Here is a 6000-nt window from a genome sequence, read left to right as displayed (position 1 = left end):
AAGGTCCCACAAAGGAGTAGGCGTGGCCCACAAAATAACATCACTCAAAAACCAGCCTCATTTTCCCTCGACGATGATGAAACAGTATTGGTTAGGTAAAACTAAGCCCAAACAAGCTTTTGGCAAGTTGTTACAGAATTTTAAAAAGATATTTATTTAACGGAATTTTCTACTGACTGAGTAACTGACTGATGCCGTCAGACAAGCGTAACTCAATAACGGCTATGGATACGGGCCTGATTTTTTCAGCGTTCGATGTTGCTTCGGCCCAACAGGTGCCTTTGGGCATAGCACAGTAAATACAATGCATTCTTCATGGACTTACCAGTGTCCTCCTTTGTGTCCCATTCATCTTTGCTGACAGAGAAAAGTGTCGATTTGGTGGTAGCACATGATGGCTTCCCTTCGCAACAAAAATTGTCCTTATTTTTCATAGTGTCTACTTCGATTGCAGAGGTATTTTTAAAGTAGTTTTTGATTCGTACTGCTGTGTAACGGATTGAACATAGCCAACAAAGAAGCATAATGGATACTTCACTTTTCAGACGATTATTTATATAACTGGGGTGCGCGGCACCAACCCTTTCTTTCGGTATGCGTGGGTTGCAGAGATGCTTTTCGAACAGCTCTTGATTCGTACTGCTGTATAACGGGTTGAACATAGTTGACAATGAAGTGTAATGGATACTTCACTTTTCAGATGATATAGCTGGGGCACGTGCACAAACAACTATTTCAAAAAATTTGGAATGTATAACTAGAGTAGGGACAAGTTGGAGTAGTGCACGATAAAACAATAAGTGTTATATGTGCTGGAGTAGTGCACTATATTAAATCACAGTAAAACAATAAGAAGTGTTATACATATGTTGTGGAAGGCCAACATGGATATTCAGTTTAGTTCAGAGTCATCATTACCTCTTGCACAATACGTAACTGGCTATATTACCAAGGCTGAGAAGAGTCACATGCAAGAAATATGGGAAGAAATTTCTGATGATGACTCACTCTATAAAAGGTTGTACAAATTTGGTATTAAATCACTTCGTACTCAAGAATGTGGATTTTATGAAGCTTCTGATTTACTGCTAGGGGACCATTTATGTGAAAAGTCTGACACTGTTCAGTTTGTGTCTACTTGTAGTATCCGCGTAATATTGAATGGTAGTATAATTAACACTGTCAATTACCACAGATATCACGATATAATCACGAAGGATTAAAAGCTACAACTCTCAAGAAGTACAGCAACATGTGCACTATCAGCTATGTAAGCATAATACAAGTAAATAATTACACAACGAGGATTACATAATTACAGACATGCGTACAGATATACCACAGTTCCTCCCTGTTAAGTTGAGTGACCAAGGTTGTCGTGGTTGCCTGACTCTTGTAGATCTACGCAACGGAGGTGTTGAAGGCTGTACAGTTTCTTGTGGTGTTTCTTGTACTTGATCACCAACAGATTTAGATTCTGGAATCCACTCAATTCTAGTACGTAACTGATTTGCATGTCAATGCCAAGTTGAATTCAATTCCTTAATGAACACTTCGTAAAGAACATTTCCATTCTGCTGGGTATGTTTCCAGGCAACCATCTTTTCCCCTCTCTGAAATTGCGTGCCAAGACTAAATCACCAACTTTAAACTTGTTTGGCTAAGTATGAACATCGTAATCAGCTTTCTGACGTTTTTGGGACTTAGCTGCTTCACTGTTGCAGGGGTGTAACAAATCTAGAATTGTTCTCATTCGACGGTTGTTGAGCATTTCTGATGGTGTCAGATTTGTAGCAAAATGAGGTGTTGATCTGTACTTGGCTAAAAATCAACCAAAGCTTCTTGAATTACTGACTTAGTGTGAGGATCAATCTTGTCGATAAAATTCTTAAAAGCCTGTACCAGTCTTTCAGTCTCACCATTTGATCTGGGACTGTAGGGTGCAGTCTTGGTGTGCTGAATGCCTCAAGCTTCACAAAACTTCTGAAAAAGTAGTTGAAACAAACTGTGGACCATTGTCGGAGATGATTTGACGTGGCAAACCATGTGAGGCGAAAATCTGTCTGAGATGTTTGATTGTAGTCTCAGCAGTTGTAGATTCCATACTGTGAATTTCAGGCCACTTACTGTAGGCATCAATAACTAGGAGCCACATCTTGTCCTTGTATGGTCCAGCGAAGTCTATGTGAAGTCTTTGCCATGGCTGAGCTGGTAGTTCCCATTGGTGTAATGGTACATGACTGGGTCTCTAGCATTCTGAGAACAACTTCGACAGGCTTCCACAAAATTTTCTATCTCGTCATCAATGCTTGGCCACCAAACATGTAAACGAGCTAGTGACTTCATCTTTGTCATGCCTGGGTGACTTTCATGTAAAAGATGTAGAATTTTGGACTGAAAATTCTTGGGAACAACAACTCGAATACCCGAAAGTAAACACTTGTTTGCAATTGTGATCTGAAATCTCTTATTGAAAAACAGTTTGAGGGTGTCTGGTAAAGATTGTAAGGAACTTGGCCAACCATTTAAGGTGTAACTGAAAACTTGTGATAAAACTGGATTTTGCATGGTAGCTTTCTGAATGTCAGTAACTTGTATTGGAAGGCAATCTAACTGTTGCTGCTCCACAGCAAACACTATCGCCAAATCATTAGTTTCATCAGTACTGATTTCGTCAGTGTTCAGTAGTAAACGAGACAATCTATCATATGTTGTAATCTTTTTGTATTGTCCTGTTTCTGATGGTTGAGTGGGAAACATTTACTGTACTTTCTGCAAGTGATTAAATAAAATGAAACTGTCGATGTGTCTAATTTTTGCAAGGATATAGCATTGTTCATTTTGTATATGACATGAGCATTGGTTATCGCCATTTCATCCAGCCTCCAAAACAACCTGTGCAACCATTTCATTATTTTCCTCCCCAGCGAGTAGTAACACATGACTTGATCCCCGAAGTCAATTCCTCCCTATCAACTGATTCTTCATCCACTTGATGCTTAACCCTCGTCATTTCATTGTTGTACAAAGTAGAAATGGCATGCACATCGCAGTGATCACTCCACTTTATGACAGTTTGGTTACTACTGTAAACAAACGTAACAGTTCCTCTCGGCACATCTCCCAATTTCTGTATGGAACACAAGGGTAATTCTATCTGTTGGTACGCCTAGTTCCAGTAGCTGTTGTTCCTGCTGCAAAGAGATCCTTGAAATAATAGAGATGAGTAGTAATTGTCCATATACGCTGTATAACCTTTAGCGACACCTTTTGATGTGTCAATAGAATTAGCAGCACCATAGTATACGTCAAATGTATACACAAATAATCTGTACAAACCCACACCTTTATTCCCATTTTACTGTTTTTTTTTGGTAAGTATTGAATAAATGAATGCCTACATTGTTTCGTGCTCACGCAGCAAAGGATACGTGAGCAATGGGTGTTTATTTATGATGTGGTGGTAAAAACAATGTTCTCAGTTGTTATTTCTTAGTTGGAATAGCCTTTTCTGTAAACATGATCCTATACCTTGATAAATTTGCCAGTTCATGGTGCACAGATTGAGCCAAGTTTCATATTTGTAGCTTATTTCATTCATTTGTCAGTTATGATTGATTCTTTAAGCGCCTGTAATTTATTTCCAGTATTGTTGCTGTACAAATTAAGTTTATAACTGTTCCAACTGTCAAGCACTGTAACTCCCAAGCACTATAACTCTTAAGATCATTCATCCAAAAGTCTGAAACTTTGGCTGTCCACTCTTTTGTTACTATAGATTAGACATGCAATAAAACGAATTCAAGGAATGTGCGGAAACAGCTGGTTTTTGCTCAGTTGGTGACAAATTTACTTATATGGCTTCTTTTGTGGTTGGGGTGGTTCCTAATTTGGTGTTCAATTAGGATTTAGGCAAAACACATAGGCGATTTCTATTATGAATCACTACCGTGGTTCACGATATGATGTTAAGAAAACTTACACTTGAGTATAGGAATGATTGAAATGAAACAAGGATGTCATCCACACTTGCAGCTACTGTATGTGGTGGACATTCAAGTTAATTCATACTTCAGCTTGTCAATACTGTAGCCATGTATGACTATTATAAAAGTAAGATTTAATGTCCAATTGTGTGCCGTAGCTATCTACAGACATATGTATAACCCAACCTGCCACAATCTATACTCTGCAGTGGCTATACCCATTATTTAATAGTGAGTTATATGTGGCCTAATTTCAGAAAACTGTCGATATACACACAACAGTTTTCTAAAATTAGGTCACATATGATGCACTGTCATAGTATACATCAGGTAATCATATAGCTAGAAGCGATGTTTACCTGTTTGCTGTTGGAGTTACTATCTCAATCACTACTGGAATGCGAATTATCGGCTCCACGCACTACTGGGATGCGGATTACTGACTCCATGCACATCAACCTTGGGAGAATCCAAATTTATATGTTTTCACTTACTGTTCCAGTGTTGCAGCAGGTAGTAAACACAGCCAGCTTTTGCAAGAGATAGAGTGCTCTTATCCCCATTGCTGTTTCTACCTCCTTTTTTACTTCACGGAAAATCGTTCCACATTTGAAGTGAAGTTTTGTTGTATCACCATTCTTTAAGAATACGTTGATTTTACTGTCCAAGGTTTTGTCCATCTCCAACTGAGTATATAGCTAAACTGTGACTGCAAGTTAATATGTATGCAAAAATGTGAGTTACCTTGATGGTTTCCTGAGCATGCACTTCTTTAAGTGTTACACTATGTTTTAAAAAATAGTTGTTTTGGCTACCGTGTTTAGCCGAGAAGCCAATCTCTTAAGCTCACAGACCAATTTGTTATGAATACTGAATTTTTATCCCTTTGCATTTGTTGGAATGAAACAAATGTCCAGATATTTATTTTATTTTTACATGCTTTACAGCGCAGGTGCTGAAGGTCTGTAGGACACGTGGTCCTACAGCCTGCTCAAAGACTTTAGCTACTTAAGGTGTGTTTGAAAAGTTGGAGAAAGGAGAAAAAATCCATGACTGGACCTAGGTAGCCTCGAACCTGCAGCCATCCGATTTATGCTCGAACGCTTACAGGAGTCTACCAGGTGGTCAGGATGTCTTCTCCTTGTTATTTTCATGTAATTATATCCATAGGAATTCTAGAGAGTAACTCATTATCTCTAAGTACCCCAAGTAGAACCAAATGGACACTAGTTTATTTATAAATGCTTGTATTGATTGTAGCACTTTTTGACTGTTCACTCACTAATGGTAAATGTGAAGATGGGCAAAGAATTAAGTTACTTTATGTGATTGTCTTCCGTTGCATTGAGAACTTTCTCATACACTTTTGGTAGCAAATGCTCATTACTGTCTACAGCAAAATACAACTCCTGGCAGATCACAAGTTGTAAAGCTTCACTGCAAAGTCTGTGGTAATTTCTCCATTACTTTTTTAATGATCCTTTTTCATATGCCATAAGCAAATTCTGAATATCAATAAGTTGTTTTGCACACTCTGAATATCAATAAGTTCTTTTGAATTGACAAACTCTTGATTCTTTGGCTTAGCAGAAATTTCTTCATGAGCTGCATTTCGATGCATTGTTTGTTTAGTAAGAACCAAGAATTCCATATATCTTTCAAATGCAAAGCACCACCATACACAGATCCATAATCATTGCAGCATTGTAGTTGCGTATGCACATGGATGTTTGGGGTAAACTATTTGTAACCATAGACATCAATACACTTTAAGCGAAATTGTTTTAAATATTCGCAGGCAATTTGAATTTCCAATTTTTAAAGACTTTTGACAGCATAGAGCAAGCTCGTACAAAAAAATTGCCTGATTATCAAGAGACATTTTTAGAGCAATGGGTGAATAAATAATTGTCCAAATCAGTTGTGAAACCATGGAATGATGAACCACATTTTAGTGGCAGTCTGCCGGTATCATGTGGACAATTTATGTTAGCGGTGATCGCTTCTATATCCA

This window comes from Dysidea avara, chromosome 15 (assembly GCF_963678975.1).
Source record: "Dysidea avara chromosome 15, odDysAvar1.4, whole genome shotgun sequence".
In the NCBI taxonomy this organism is placed as follows: Eukaryota; Metazoa; Porifera; class Demospongiae; order Dictyoceratida; family Dysideidae; genus Dysidea; species Dysidea avara.
This window is presented reverse-complemented; position numbering follows the sequence as displayed.